Source organism: Tetrao urogallus, assembly GCF_951394365.1.
Source record: "Tetrao urogallus genome assembly, chromosome: 1".
Lineage (NCBI taxonomy): Eukaryota > Metazoa > Chordata > Aves > Galliformes > Phasianidae > Tetrao > Tetrao urogallus.
Window position 1 is genome coordinate 106,270,965 of NC_136813.1, and position 16,486 is coordinate 106,287,450.

Here is a 16,486-nt window from a genome sequence, read left to right on the forward strand (position 1 = left end):
GGAGAGGCTGAGGAGCATAAAGGAATGTGAGAGGGAGATTCATTGGCAGTGCCAAACCCTATCAGCCTCGAGATCTAAGCAGCAAGCTGTGGAGCACGGTCACCCCCTGCCACCTTTCAAACAGGTGACAGAGGGGAACTAGCAGGCAAACAGCGTTCCTGCTAGAGTGAGCCCTCTGTCCTCTCCTCCCCTAGCAACAACGGTGAAGAATCAGGGGGTGTGGGGCAGTGGCAACAGGTCCCTGCTTAGTGATGTAGGCGCGCTCTCCTGGGGGTCCCCCTGCCTGCCCAGCTGCCCTGTGGAACAGATACAGTGCTCTGCATTGTATGTGGATGTGCCAGAAAGATCCCACAGTCTTGTGTCTTGGTGAAGAAGGAGGACCACTAACTCTTTTGTAGGAAGAACACAAGGGTTGGTGTGAGGTTGGTGGCTACAGAAGCACCTGAGTATGGTCAAGAGGGTACTGGGGCTACTGCCACTCAAAAGGAAGACCAGCTCATGTGCTATTATACTAATGCACACAGCATGGGTAATAAACAGGAGGAGCTGGAGATCATTGTGAGGTCGGAAAGCCATGATATACAGTCACCATCATGGAGACGTGGTAGAATGACTCGCACAGCTGGAGTGCTGTAATGGATGGCTACTGACTTTTCAAAAGAAATAGGCAAGGCAGGAAAGGCGGTGATGTTAAGAAAGAATGCAAATACATGGAAATGAATGTTGGTGATGATAGGGTTGAGACCATATGGGTCAGAATAAAAACAAAGGCCAATAAGACTGTCATTATCACAGAAGTCTGGTACAGGCCACCCAACCAGGACGAAGAGGTGGACAAGACAGTTTATAGAGAGTTGGGTGAGGTCTCCAGGTCTTTTCCCGTTGTTCTTGTGGGGGACATCAACTTCCCACATATCTGCTGTATTTATAATTTGTATTTTTATATATATATGTGTGTATTATATATATTTGTATTTATAATTTGTATTTATAATTTATAATACAGCAGATAGGGAACAGTCCCAGAGGTTCCTAGAATGTGTGGGAGATAACTTCCTGACACAGCTGGTGAAGGAGCCAACAAGGGGAAGCAAAATCCTGGACCCGCTGTTTGTTAACACAGAAAGTCTTGTGGGGGATGTGAAGGTTGGAGGCTGTCTGGGGCTTAGTGATCATGAGATGCTAGATTTCTCAATCCTTGTTGAACCACAGAGGGGAGTCAGCAGAAAGGCCACCTTGAATTTCCGGAGGGCAGACTTTAACCTCATTAAGACCATGGTTGAGAGGATCCCTTAAGAGGTAGTTTTGGAAAGCGTGGGAGCCCAGCAAGGTTGGGAATACTTTAAGGAAGTAATTTTAAAGGTGCAGGAGCTGACCATCCCCAAGTCACGGAAGACAAGCTGATGGGCAAGGAGGCCAGTCTGGCTGAGCAGAGACCTTTGGCTGGAGCTCAAGAGCAAAAAGAAAGTTTATGGTCTCTGGAAGAGTGGGCAAGCTACTTACAATGATTACAGGTACATAGTGAAGCTGTGCAGGGAGAAAATTAGAAAAGCCAAAGCCCAGCTGGAACTGAACTTGTCACTAAGGTAAAGGACAACAATAAATATTTCTATAAATATGTCAAGAGCAAGAGGAGGGAGAATCTCCATCCCTTGTTGGACGCTGAGGGTGACTTGGTGACTAAGGATCAGGATAAGTCTGAGGTACTCTATGCCTTCTTTGCCTCGGTCTTTAATAGTAAGACTTGGCACACAGCTCCCTGCACTGGTAGATAGGGATGGGGAGCAGAATAGGCCCTGTATAATCCACAGTGAGATGTTTTTGGACCTGCTCCAAAAGCTGGATGTTCACAAGTGCAAGGGGTCAGATGGATTGTACTCAAGAGTGCGGAGGGAGTTGGCAGATGTGACTACCAAGCCACTCTCCATTATTCTTGGCAGTCCTGGATAACCAGAAATGTCCTGGTGGACTGGAAACTGGCAGATGTGACACCCATTTTCAAAAAGGCCTAGAAAGATGATCCTGATAGCTACAGATCTATCAGTCTCAACTCCCAGGTGCCGGGGAAGGTTATGGAACAGATAATCTCGGGAACAATCTTGGATTTTTGTGAGTAAGAAGTAGGGCTTAAGAAAAGCAGCAAGGATCACAGCACAGATCCAAATAGAGCTGCTGCTCCCTGGCAAATATTTTGTCTTCCTGATGCACGTGATGAGGCCAAAGAACAGGATGAAGACTCCGGGAAGGGCGCAGATCTGCCAGTGCTGAAGGGAAGCAAGGACCAGGGCTCTCTTGGCCGCCCAGTTCTGCCACTTGTTCCGCTTGTCCATGCTGTCCAGTAGCTGAGCCATGTCCCGACTCAGTTGCTCCATATGCAGCTGAACGTGCTCATACCTACTGCCAGGCATGAGGTGAAATCCCAGAATTGTGATTCCCAGAAGCGCCAGGGTGATGAATGTTACCCAAGCCATAGCCTCTAGCAGGTGCGTACCGCACTCACTGAAGGCCTAGGGCAAAGTGCCACAGCGCTGCTCCCTCTATTACAGCTCCTGACACCCCCACCCCATCCTCCACTGTGACTCGTCTGCTGATGTCACAAACACAGCCACATCACTGCGTGCTTTCACAAACACGGACACAGCACTGCACGTTGTCACAAACATGTCCACATCACTGCACACTGTCACAAACGCGGCCACATCACTGCACATTGTCATAAACGGAGGCACATCACTGCATGATGTCACAAACACAGCCACGTCACTGCATGATGTCACAAACACGGCCACATCACTGCACGTTGTCACAAATATGGCCACATCACTGCACGTTCCCTTATGAGGAAAGGCTGAGTAACCTGGGTCTGTTCAGCCTGGGGAAAAGAAGTCTGAGGGGAGGATCTGATTCGTGTTTATAAATATCTAAAGGGAAACGGAAGGCAAACGGATGAGACCAGGCTCTTCTCAGTGATGTGTAGCAATAAGAAAAGGAGTCATGTTGTAAAACTTAGACATAGGAAGTTCTGTGCAAACACACAGAAGAGCTGCTTCATGGTGAGGGTGACAGAGCACTGGAACAGATTGCCTAGGAAGGCTGTGGGGTCTCTTACCAACCTAATCTCCTTCTGTGACTGTATGATTAGATTGGTAGCATGATCCGCGTGCCATGCCTCACTGGTGGAACAGTACTGCAGAAGTAAGAACAGGAATGCTGCCAACTGACACTCTAATGTAGGCTAGAAATGTGGGGACAAGAGCTTTTCAGCTTAGTGCATGGAAAAAAAGTCACCGTTAATCTAGGAAATTCAGCACGTATCTAAGCCTAAAGCCAAAGGGAAACTGTCGAAAATTGCTTATGTTTTCCACTAGTTGGCTAAAGAATTAATATACATAACATACCAAGAAATCTGTAAAAGAAAATGTAGGGCTGCACAGTCAAAAATTGACAAAAGAATGAAAGCGGTAGCTCTGTGACACTCATAAGAAACAGTCTAAGAGGATTTCTTGATATTCTAGATGCTCTGAAGGATTGCCTGTTCACTTCCTCCCCAGTTTAGAGCTGCAAATCACAGAAAAAAATCACCCTCTCACATCATGAAAGGAAGCAACTGAGGTATACTCCAGGCGGCAGCAGAAGTGCCGCAGGAGGTCATCCAGCCACAGGGGCAATTCCTCCTGCTCCAGGCTTCAGAGGGCTACGGTTGTCAGGTGGCGAATCACAACCATCTTCAGGGCTTGGGGCGAAGAGCTGTGCCCACCAGCAGACAAGTGCTGGTCCACAGACAGCTGAGGTAGAAGCTAGAGTGCTGGCCATGCCTGGCCGTATGCCTGGCAATCTGTATGTCCGCCACAGCGCAGTTTTATGGCCACATCATGCTGCTGGTGCAGCTGGCTTCAGCCTATTCGATGCTCAGGAAAGTTCCTGAGACATCAAGCTCCTCCTGAATCCTCATCTCAGTGGTACTGAACATGTCTTGATGATATTGAACATATTCCTACCTACCAGAAACAAAAGGCAGCTGTGGAAAAGAGCCTTAGAGATAAATAAGAGACTGACAGAAAGCCATGTTCAAAGCACAAATATTCTTAGGTGTTGATTTGTGTTATGGACACAAAAAAGAAAACTCTTACACAAGGAGCGCTGGTGTTAATAGTATCCAATTTATTTAAGTAAGAGAATGACATACTGTGAAAAAGAGAAACAGAGAAGAACACAGAAATGTATCCAGAGCCTACTCAATGCTCAGGAATGTGCCCGATTCATCAAGCAGCACCCCAAGAGTCATCTCGATGTTGAAGGTGGAGTCGGAGGGGGTGGTCAGCTGGATCTTGCATGAGTGGCTGGAGGGCAGCAGCTCCAGGAGGCAGTCATGCGACTGAGGCAGACGCCTCCAGGCTGCTTTCACCTGGTCCTGGAGCCAGAGCGTGCTTTTCTCCACGTCTAGGTAGGAGCCCGTGCAGAAGGTGTCGAGCAAGCTGGGCTCCTGTTTTCCTCTCAGCTCCTCCTGATCGTGGTGCAGAAAGCAGAGCATGTCCCCCAGCAGCCACTCCCTCGTGCAGGTGCACTGCAGCTGCACGCGCAGACAGGACTTGCTCGTCGCTGTCTCCTCCACGTCGTCCAGCTCCACATGGAAGGTGTGCCCGGGGGGAGCCTTCATGGGCACGAGCAGGCGGTAGATGACGTTGTCAGAGTGGGAGCTCCATTCTTCATAGACGCAGACCCCGGTGGGTGGCTGCAGCCGGGGCGTGAAGCTGTGGCAGGTTTGTCCTCGGCAGGTGCGCAGAAGGTCATCCACCAGCTCCTCCACCATCTGGCAATTGTCGGCCATGTACGGTGCTGGCCACTCGGTGCTGTCGGACCTAACTCTGCCCAGCTCCCGTGTCTCCTCTGAGTCACTTTCCTCTTCCTCATCATTGTCGTCCACCTTATTTCTGGACCTCCATATTTCTGCCATTTTTCTGAGCAAGAAGTAGGGCTTAAGAAAAGCAGCAAGGATCGCAGCACAGATCCAAGTCATGCTGCTGCTCCCTGGCAAATATTTCGTCTTCCTGATGCACCAGACGAGGCCAAAGAACAGGATATAGGCTCCGGGAACGGCACAGATCTTCCAGTACTGCAGGGCAGGAAGGAGCAGGGCTCCCAGGGCCGCCCAGTTCTGCCACTGGCTCCCCTGCACCAGGCTGTCCAGTAGCTGAGCCATGTTCGGACTCAGCCGCTCCATACGCAGGTGAATGTGCTCATGTATATCGCCACGCGTGAGGTGAATTGCCAGGCGGATGATTTCTTTTAACGCCAGGGTGGTGAAGACCATCTGAGCCCCTCTCACAAAGAAGACGAAGGTCTTAACGATGACAATAAGGATCGCAGCACAGACCAAAATAATGCTGCTGTTCCTTGGCCAATTTTTCCTGATGAACAAGATGAGGCCAAAGAACAGGACAAACACTCCGAGAAAGGCACAGATCTGCCAGTGCTGAAGGGAAGCAATGCGCATGGCTCCCTGGGCCGCCCAGTTCCGCCACTGTCTCCCCTGCACCATGCTGTGCAGTAGCTGAGCCATGTCCCGCCTCAGCTGCTCCATACGCAGGTGAACATGCTCATGCATATCGCCACACGTGAGGTGAATTCCCAGACGGATGATTCCCAGAAGCGCTAGGGTGATGAAGACCATCCGAGACATTTTCATGAGGAAGATGAAGGCCTTAGGGAAGGCAGCAGGGATCGCAGCACGGATCGAAATAGTGCTGCTGCTCCCTGGCAAATACTTGGTCTTCCTGATGCACCAGATGAGGCCAAAGAACAGGATAAGCACTCCGGGAAGGGCCCAGATCTGCCAGTGCTGTAGGGAAGCAAGGACCAGGGCTCCCTGGGCCGCCCAGTTCCGCCACTGGTTCCAGTTCACCTTGCTGTCCAGTAGCTGAGCCATGTCCCGCCTCAGCTGCTCCATACGCAGGTGAACGTGCTCATACGTATCGCCACACGTGAGGTAAATTCCCAGATGGATGATTTCCAGAAGCACCACGGTGATGAAGACCATCCCAGCCACTTTCATGAGGAAAATGAAGGTCCTCAGGAAGAGAGCAAGGATGGCAGCACAGATCCAAATAGTGCTGCTGCTCCCTGGTAAAAACTTGGTCTTCCTGATGCACCAGATGAGGCCAAAGAACAGGATAAGCACTCCAGGAAAGGCCCAGATCTGCCAGTGCTGAAGGGAAGCAAGGACCAGGGCTCCCAGGGCCACCCAGTTCTGCCACCGGTCCCAGTTCTCCATGCTGTCCAGTATCTGAGCCATGTCCCGACTCAGCTGCTCCAAATGCAGCTGAACGTGCTCATACATACTGCCATGCGTGAGGTGAAACCCCAGAATCGTGATTCCCAGAAGCGCCAGGGTGATGCAGACCACCCGAGCCATAGCCGCTAGCCGCTAGCAGGTGCGTACCGCACTCACTGAAGGCCTACGGCGAAGTGCCACTGCGCTGCTCCCTCTCTTACAGCTCCTGGCACCCCATTGTGACTCGTCTGCTGATGTCACAAACACAGCCGCATCACTGCACGCCGTCACAAGGCCACTTGTGACCACTGCGTGCTTTCACAAATATGGCCGCATTGCTTCACTCCTCTGCTCTCCTCTCTCCAGTCTCTTCCCTGGCCTCGGTACCAGGGAAGGTTATGGAGCAAATCCTCTTGGTGAGATCACACGGCACGTGTGCGGTGTCCAGGGGATCATTCCCAGCCAGCACGGGTTCTTGAGAGGCAGGTCGTGCGTGTCCAACCTAATCTCCTTCTATGAGCAGGTGACCAAATGATTGGTAGATGAGGGAAAGGCTGTTGGTGCAGTCTCCCTAGACTTCAGCAAAGCCTTTGACACAGTCTCTCACAGTATTCTCCTGGGGAAACTGGCTGCCCGTGGCCTGGACGGGTATACTCTTCTCTGCATAAAGAACTGGCTAGAGGGCCGTGCCCAGGAGGTAGTAGTTCGTGGAGTTAAGGCCAGCTGGTGACCCATTACAAGTGGTGTCCCCCAGGGGTCAGTACTGGGGCCCATCTTGTTTAATATCTTCATGCTGGGAGGTGGTGTCGATCTGCCTGAGGGTAGGAAGGCCTTTGAGAGGGGTCTGGATAGACTGGATCGCTCATAGGTTTGTATGCATCCAGCTGCAGCAGCAAATCCTACTCAAGTTTCGGGTTGTCTGGAGGTTTATCCTTACCACAGTCACAGTCCTCCAACTCATGTCTCTGGGTTTCCCAGAGCTCGTCATCAGTGTTGAAGATAGTGTGAGGAGGGCATTAAACGTCTCTACAGCCATTTCTGCTCCACATGGTGGAGCAGGCTGTCCCTCTGCAGCTCACGGGCACTGCGCAGGACAGATCTCCATGCACAGCCATGAAAGAGCCCTCAGTGCAGCAATGGATGAGGCCTGGAGGAAGCCAAAGCACATGGAGCAGCGCTGGGCTGGAGCTGCAGCCCGTGGAGAGCAGCCTGCAGTGGGGCTGGGGGCCTGGGGGAACTGCCACCCACTGGGGACCTGTGTGGAGCAGTGCCTGACAAGTATACCCAGTGGTTCAAAGCCGTGTTGGGGCAGTGCTGGGAGAGCTGCAGCCTGTGGGAAGCTCATGCAGGATCAGTTCTAGCTTCAGCAGCATCCTTCATGGGGGAAGACAGAGACCATGGAGGAGCAGCAGAGATGAAGCATTAAGGACTGACCACGGCCCCATTCCCAGTCCATCCTGCTCATCTTGAGGGGAGGAGGTTGAAGTTTCAAGTGTAAAGTTGAGCCTCAAGAGTAGAAGTTGTAGGAGTTTTTAGTTTTCACTGTTCAACCCTGTCATTAACTGGCAATAAATTGAATTCATCTTCCAAAAGCTGTGATGGCAACTGGCGAGAGATCTCCCCATCCATATCTCAACCCACAGGCTGTTTCATCATATTTCCCCCCTGTTGAGGACGGGAAGAGAGAGAGTAGCTTGGTGTGCACTGAGTAAACAGCTAAGGTCAACCCACCATGTACGTACAGCTTTTAAAATACAGCCTGAATAAAGCGATTGTCCCCTACTCTTTCCACTGGCAAAGGTACTCCTTAAAAGGGTTCCTTTCCAGGCGTGTGAGATGGAGCAGAAAGTAGACATGTTCAAGAACGAAAAGTTAAATCCACACCTGCAACCACGTTCACATACATTTGCTTTCTTGAAAAACAAAACTTAGCCACAGAGTGACCGGTCCAGTAAAGTTACATAAAAATCCAGAAAATATCCAAATATGCCCCTTTCTGTTCATTTCTTTTTTTTGTCTCTAAGCTCCCATTGAAGCACAGTGCATACTGGCTCTTGATAAGAACGGGACCTCTTGACATTGCATTTCACATGCGGCCTTACTTGCTGGGTAGGGGCCTTTTTCAGTGGAGTGCATTTGTGCCGTGGTTTCAGAGATTTCTAACAAAGCAAATGGTCTCATTCCCAGCCTGTATGAGGGCTGAAGCCAGCCCCAGCTCAGCTGGTGACAGCAAGCAACTGGGTGAACCAGTCGCCAGTGCTTTCTTCTTTCACACACTGGTACGAGTTGGTACATGTTGGTCCACGCTCTTTGATCGCCTAGGTTAGCTGCTTCCGAGCTGTCCCGGCTAGAACGGCAGCGACCGATCGCGAGGTGCAGGCCGATTTCGGTCGGTTCCCTCATCCAGGGAGCCCTGAGACAACAGAGTAGCCCGGCAGTTCTCTTGAGAGCCTGCTGGCTGGCATGGCTGTTGTCAGGGCAACGGCTCTGCATCTACGCCCCCTGCCTAGAAAAGGCCTCTGGAAGGAGTCAGATCGTGTGACTCACGTGGGTCGTTCAAAAGCGTTGAAACCGTAAGTCAGCTATTCACGGCACTGAGGAGGGTTGTTAATCACTGCGAAGAGTGATAAGTGAGGGGGCACCTGTTAAAGGCCCGCTAACGGGGCGAGGGCAGTGCAAGCACTACCGGCAGCAGGGCAGAGCTGATCAGTCCCGCCCATTAAGGCTACCCGAATAGTGCTGCTGAACCTGCTGGTTTGCCATGGCTGCACGCCGGCGGAAGGCTACTGCCCGGAAAAATGTGGAGACCCAGACTGAAGTCTCATGCGCACATGAAGGGAAAGCTGCTGCTAAGAAAAATGTGGAGAATCAGGTCCCAAAACAACAGTGTGGTAGTGCGCAGGTCTCTGGCTGGTGAGTGCCAGAGCCTGGCCTTTGCACTGCTAGGTAAGGGAGACAGCACTTGTGTAAGATGTGACCTAGCTAAATGGCTTACTCAGCCTTGTGACTGACCTGAAGGAGGAGGCGGAGAGGCTGAGGAGCATAAAGGAATGTGAGAGGGAGATTCATTGGCAGTGCCAAACCCTATCAGCCTCGAGATCTAAGCAGCAAGCTGTGGAGCACGGTCACCCCCTGCCACCTTTCAAACAGGTGACAGAGGGGAACTAGCAGGCAAACAGCGTTCCTGCTAGAGTGAGCCCTCTGTCCTCTCCTCCCCTAGCAACAACGGTGAAGAATCAGGGGGTGTGGGGCAGTGGCAACAGGTCCCTGCTTAGTGATGTAGGCGCGCTCTCCTGGGGGTCCCCCTGCCTGCCCAGCTGCCCTGTGGAACAGATACAGTGCACTGCATTGTATGTGGATGTGCCAGAAAGATCCCACAGTCTTGTGTCTTGGTGAAGAAGGAGGACCACTAACTCTTTTGTAGGAAGAACACAAGGGTTGGTGTGAGGTTGGTGGCTACAGAAGCACCTGAGTATGGTCAAGAGGGTACTGGGGCTACTGCCACTCAAAAGGAAGACCAGCTCATGTGCTATTATACTAATGCACACAGCATGGGTAATAAACAGGAGGAGCTGGAGATCATTGTGAGGTCGGAAAGCCATGATATACAGTCACCATCATGGAGACGTGGTAGAATGACTCGCACAGCTGGAGTGCTGTAATGGATGGCTACTGACTTTTCAAAAGAAATAGGCAAGGCAGGAAAGGCGGTGATGTTAAGAAAGAATGCAAATACATGGAAATGAATGTTGGTGATGATAGGGTTGAGGCCATATGGGTCAGAATAAAAACAAAGGCCAATAAGACTGTCATTATCACGGAAGTCTGCTACAGGCCACCCAACCAGGACGAAGAGGTGGACAAGACAGTTTATAGAGAGTTGGGTGAGGTCTCCAGGTCTTTTCCCGTTGTTCTTGTGGGGGACATCAACTTCCCACATATCTGCCGTATTTATAATTTGTATTTTTATATATATATGTGTGTATTATATATATTTGTATTTATAATTTGTATTTATAATTTATAATACAGCAGATAGGGAACAGTCCCAGAGGTTCCTAGAATGTGTGGGAGATAACTTCCTGACACAGCTGGTGAAGGAGCCAACAAGGGGAAGCAAAATCCTGGACCCGCTGTTTGTTAACAGAGAAAGTCTTGTGGGGGATGTGAAGGTTGGAGGCTGTCTGGGGCTTAGTGATCATGAGATGCTAGATTTCTCAATCCTTGTTGAACCACAGAGGGGAGTCAGCAGAACGGCCACCTTGAATTTCCAGAGGGCAGACTTTAACCTCGTTAAGACCATGGTTGAGAGGATCCCTTAAGAGGTAGTTTTGGAAAGCGTGGGAGCCCAGCAAGGTTGGGAATACTTTAAGGAAGTAATTTTAAAGGTGCAGGAGCTGACCATCCCCAAACCACGGAAGACAAGCTGATGGGCAAGGAGGCCAGTCTGGCTGAACAGAGACGTTTGGCTGGAGCTCAAGAGCAAAAAGAAAGTTTATGGTCTCTGGAAGAGTGGGCAAGCTACTTACAACGATTACAGGTACATAGTGAAGCTGTGCAGGGAGAAAATTAGAAAAGCCAAAGCCCAGCTGGAACTGAACTTGTCACTAAGGTAAAGGACAACAATAAATATTTCTATAAATATGTCAAGAGCAAGAGGAGGGAGAATCTCCATCCCTTGTTGGACGCTGAGGGTGACTTGGTGACTAAGGATCAGGATAAGTCTGAGGTACTCTATGCCTTCTTTGCCTCGGTCTTTAATAGTAAGACTTGGCACACAGCTCCCTGCACTGGTAGATAGGGATGGGGAGCAGAATAGGCCCTGTATAATCCACAGTGAGATGTTTTTGGACCTGCTCCAAAAGCTGGATGTTCACAAGTGCAAGGGGTCAGATGGATTGTACTCAAGAGTGCGGAGGGAGTTGGCAGATGTGACTACCAAGCCACTCTCCATTATTCTTGGCAGTCCTGGATAACCAGAAATGTCCTGGTGGACTGGAAACTGGCAGATGTGACACCCATTTTCAAAAAGGCCTAGAAAGATGATCCTGATAGCTACAGATCTATCAGTCTCAACTCCCAGGTGCCGGGGAAGGTTATGGAACAGATAATCTCGGGAACAATCTTGGATTTTTGTGAGTAAGAAGTAGGGCTTAAGAAAAGCAGCAAGGATCACAGCACAGATCCAAGTCATGCTGCTGCTCCCTGGCAAATATTTTGTCTTCCTGATGCACGTGATGAGGCCAAAGAACAGGATGAAGACTCCGGGAAGGGCGCAGATCTGCCAGTGCTGAAGGGAAGCAAGGACCAGGGCTCTCTTGGCCGCCCAGTTCTGCCACTTGTTCCGCTTGTCCATGCTGTCCAGTAGCTGAGCCATGTCCCGACTCAGTTGCTCCATATGCAGCTGAACGTGCTCATACCTACTGCCAGGCATGAGGTGAAATCCCAGAATTGTGATTCCCAGAAGCGCCAGGGTGATGAATGTTACCCAAGCCATAGCCTCTAGCAGGTGCGTACCGCACTCACTGAAGGCCTAGGGCAAAGTGCCACAGCGCTGCTCCCTCTATTACAGCTCCTGACACCCCCACCCCATCCTCCACTGTGACTCGTCTGCTGATGTCACAAACACAGCCACATCACTGCGTGCTTTCACAAACACGGACACAGCACTGCACGTTGTCACAAACATGTCCACATCACTGCACACTGTCACAAACGCGGCCACATCACTGCACATTGTCATAAACGGAGGCACATCACTGCATGATGTCACAAACACAGCCACGTCACTGCATGATGTCACAAACACGGCCACATCACTGCACGTTGTCACAAATATGGCCACATCACTGCACGTTCCCTTATGAGGAAAGGCTGAGTAACCTGGGTCTGTTCAGCCTGGGGAAAAGAAGTCTGAGGGGAGGATCTGATTCGTGTTTATAAATATCTAAAGGGAAACGGAAGGCAAACGGATGAGACCAGGCTCTTCTCAGTGATGTGTAGCAATAAGAAAAGGAGTCATGTTGTAAAACTTAGACATAGGAAGTTCTGTGCAAACACACAGAAGAGCTGCTTCATGGTGAGGGTGACAGAGCACTGGAACAGATTGCCTAGGAAGGCTGTGGGGTCTCTTACCAACCTAATCTCCTTCTGTGACTGTATGATTAGATTGGTAGCATGATCCGCGTGCCATGCCTCACTGGTGGAACAGTACTGCAGAAGTAAGAACAGGAATGCTGCCAACTGACACTCTAATGTAGGCTAGAAATGTGGGGACAAGAGCTTTTCAGCTTAGTGCATGGAAAAAAAGTCACCGTTAATCTAGGAAATTCAGCATGTATCTAAGCCTAAAGCCAAAGGGAAACTGTCGAAAATTGCTTATGTTTTCCACTAGTTGGCTAAAGAATTAATATACATAACATACCAAGAAATCTGTAAAAGAAAATGTAGGGCTGCACAGTCAAAAATTGACAAAAGAATGAAAGCGGTAGCTCTGTGACACTCATAAGAAACAGTGTAAGAGGATTTCTTGATATTCTAGATGCTCTGAAGGATTGCCTGTTCACTTCCTCCCCAGTTTAGAGCTGCAAATCACAGAAAAAAATCACCCTCTCACATCATGAAAGGAAGCAACTGAGGTATACTCCAGGCGGCAGCAGAAGTGCCGCAGGAGGTCATCCAGCCACAGGGGCAATTCCTCCTGCTCCAGGCTTCAGAGGGCTACGGTTGTCAGGTGGCGAATCACAACCATCTTCAGGGCTTGGGGCGAAGAGCTGTGCCCACCAGCAGACAAGTGCTGGTCCACAGACAGCTGAGGTAGAAGCTAGAGTGCTGGCCATGCCTGGCCGTATGCCTGGCAATCTGTATGTCCGCCACAGCGCAGTTTTATGGCCACATCATGCTGCTGGTGCAGCTGGCTTCAGCCTATTCGATGCTCAGGAAAGTTCCTGAGACATCAAGCTCCTCCTGAATCCTCATCTCAGTGGTACTGAACATGTCTTGATGATATTGAACATATTCCTACCTACCAGAAACAAAAGGCAGCTGTGGAAAAGAGCCTTAGAGATAAATAAGAGACTGACAGAAAGCCATGTTCAAAGCACAAATATTCTTAGGTGTTGATTTGTGTTATGGACACAAAAAAGAAAACTCTTACACAAGGAGCGCTGGTGTTAATAGTATCCAATTTATTTAAGTAAGAGAATGACATACTGTGAAAAAGAGAAACAGAGAAGAACACAGAAATGTATCCAGAGCCTACTCAATGCTCAGGAATGTGCCCGATTCATCAAGCAGCACCCCAAGAGTCATCTCGATGTTGAAGGTGGAGTCGGAGGGGGTGGTCAGCTGGATCTTGCATGAGTGGCTGGAGGGCAGCAGCTCCAGGAGGCAGTCATGCGACTGAGGCAGACGCCTCCAGGCTGCTTTCACCTGGTCCTGGAGCCAGAGCGTGCTTTTCTCCACGTCTAGGTAGGAGCCCGTGCAGAAGGTGTCGAGCAAGCTGGGCTCCTGTTTTCCTCTCAGCTCCTCCTGATCGTGGTGCAGAAAGCAGAGCATGTCCCCCAGCAGCCACTCCCTCGTGCAGGTGCACTGCAGCTGCACGCGCAGACAGGACTTGCTCGTCGCTGTCTCCTCCACGTCGTCCAGCTCCACATGGAAGGTGTGCCCGGGGGGAGCCTTCATGGGCACGAGCAGGCGGTAGATGACGTTGTCAGAGTGGGAGCTCCATTCTTCATAGACGCAGACCCCGGTGGGTGGCTGCAGCCGGGGCGTGAAGCTGTGGCAGGTTTGTCCTCGGCAGGTGCGCAGAAGGTCATCCACCAGCTCCTCCACCATCTGGCAATTGTCGGCCATGTACGGTGCTGGCCACTCGGTGCTGTCGGACCTAACTCTGCCCAGCTCCCGTGTCTCCTCTGAGTCACTTTCCTCTTCCTCATCATTGTCGTCCACCTTATTTCTGGACCTCCATATTTCTGCCATTTTTCTGAGCAAGAAGTAGGGCTTAAGAAAAGCAGCAAGGATCGCAGCACAGATCCAAGTCATGCTGCTGCTCCCTGGCAAATATTTCGTCTTCCTGATGCACCAGACGAGGCCAAAGAACAGGATATAGGCTCCGGGAACGGCACAGATCTTCCAGTACTGCAGGGCAGGAAGGAGCAGGGCTCCCAGGGCCGCCCAGTTCTGCCACTGGCTCCCCTGCACCAGGCTGTCCAGTAGCTGAGCCATGTTCGGACTCAGCCGCTCCATACGCAGGTGAATGTGCTCATGTATATCGCCACGCGTGAGGTGAATTGCCAGGCGGATGATTTCTTTTAACGCCAGGGTGGTGAAGACCATCTGAGCCCCTCTCACAAAGAAGACGAAGGTCTTAACGATGACAATAAGGATCGCAGCACAGACCAAAATAATGCTGCTGTTCCTTGGCCAATTTTTCCTGATGAACAAGATGAGGCCAAAGAACAGGACAAACACTCCGAGAAAGGCACAGATCTGCCAGTGCTGAAGGGAAGCAATGCGCATGGCTCCCTGGGCCGCCCAGTTCCGCCACTGTCTCCCCTGCACCATGCTGTGCAGTAGCTGAGCCATGTCCCGCCTCAGCTGCTCCATACGCAGGTGAACATGCTCATGCATATCGCCACACGTGAGGTGAATTCCCAGACGGATGATTCCCAGAAGCGCTAGGGTGATGAAGACCATCCGAGACATTTTCATGAGGAAGATGAAGGCCTTAGGGAAGGCAGCAGGGATCGCAGCACGGATCGAAATAGTGCTGCTGCTCCCTGGCAAATACTTGGTCTTCCTGATGCACCAGATGAGGCCAAAGAACAGGATAAGCACTCCGGGAAGGGCCCAGATCTGCCAGTGCTGTAGGGAAGCAAGGACCAGGGCTCCCTGGGCCGCCCAGTTCCGCCACTGGTTCCAGTTCACCTTGCTGTCCAGTAGCTGAGCCATGTCCCGCCTCAGCTGCTCCATACGCAGGTGAACGTGCTCATACGTATCGCCACACGTGAGGTAAATTCCCAGATGGATGATTTCCAGAAGCACCACGGTGATGAAGACCATCCCAGCCACTTTCATGAGGAAAATGAAGGTCCTCAGGAAGAGAGCAAGGATGGCAGCACAGATCCAAATAGTGCTGCTGCTCCCTGGTAAAAACTTGGTCTTCCTGATGCACCAGATGAGGCCAAAGAACAGGATAAGCACTCCAGGAAAGGCCCAGATCTGCCAGTGCTGAAGGGAAGCAAGGACCAGGGCTCCCAGGGCCACCCAGTTCTGCCACCGGTCCCAGTTCTCCATGCTGTCCAGTATCTGAGCCATGTCCCGACTCAGCTGCTCCAAATGCAGCTGAACGTGCTCATACATACTGCCATGCGTGAGGTGAAACCCCAGAATCGTGATTCCCAGAAGCGCCAGGGTGATGCAGACCACCCGAGCCATAGCCGCTAGCCGCTAGCAGGTGCGTACCGCACTCACTGAAGGCCTACGGCGAAGTGCCACTGCGCTGCTCCCTCTCTTACAGCTCCTGGCACCCCATTGTGACTCGTCTGCTGATGTCACAAACACAGCCGCATCACTGCACGCCGTCACAAGGCCACTTGTGACCACTGCGTGCTTTCACAAATATGGCCGCATTGCTTCACTCCTCTGCTCTCCTCTCTCCAGTCTCTTCCCTGGCCTCGGTACCAGGGAAGGTTATGGAGCAAATCCTCTTGGTGAGATCACATGGCACGTGTGCGGTGTCCAGGGGATCATTCCCAGCCAGCACGGGTTCTTGAGAGGCAGGTCGTGCGTGTCCAACCTAATCTCCTTCTATGAGCAGGTGACCAAATGATTGGTAGATGAGGGAAAGGCTGTTGGTGCAGTCTCCCTAGACTTCAGCAAAGCCTTTGACACAGTCTCTCACAGTATTCTCCTGGGGAAACTGGCTGCCCGTGGCCTGGACGGGTATACTCTTCTCTGCATAAAGAACTGGCTAGAGGGCCGTGCCCAGGAGGTAGTAGTTCGTGGAGTTAAGGCCAGCTGGTGACCCATTACAAGTGGTGTCCCCCAGGGGTCAGTACTGGGGCCCATCTTGTTTAATATCTTCATGCTGGGAGGTGGTGTCGATCTGCCTGAGGGTAGGAAGGCCTTTGAGAGGGGTCTGGATAGACTGGATCGCTCATAGGTTTGTATGCATCCAGCTGCAGCAGCAAATCCTACTCAAGTTTCGGGTTG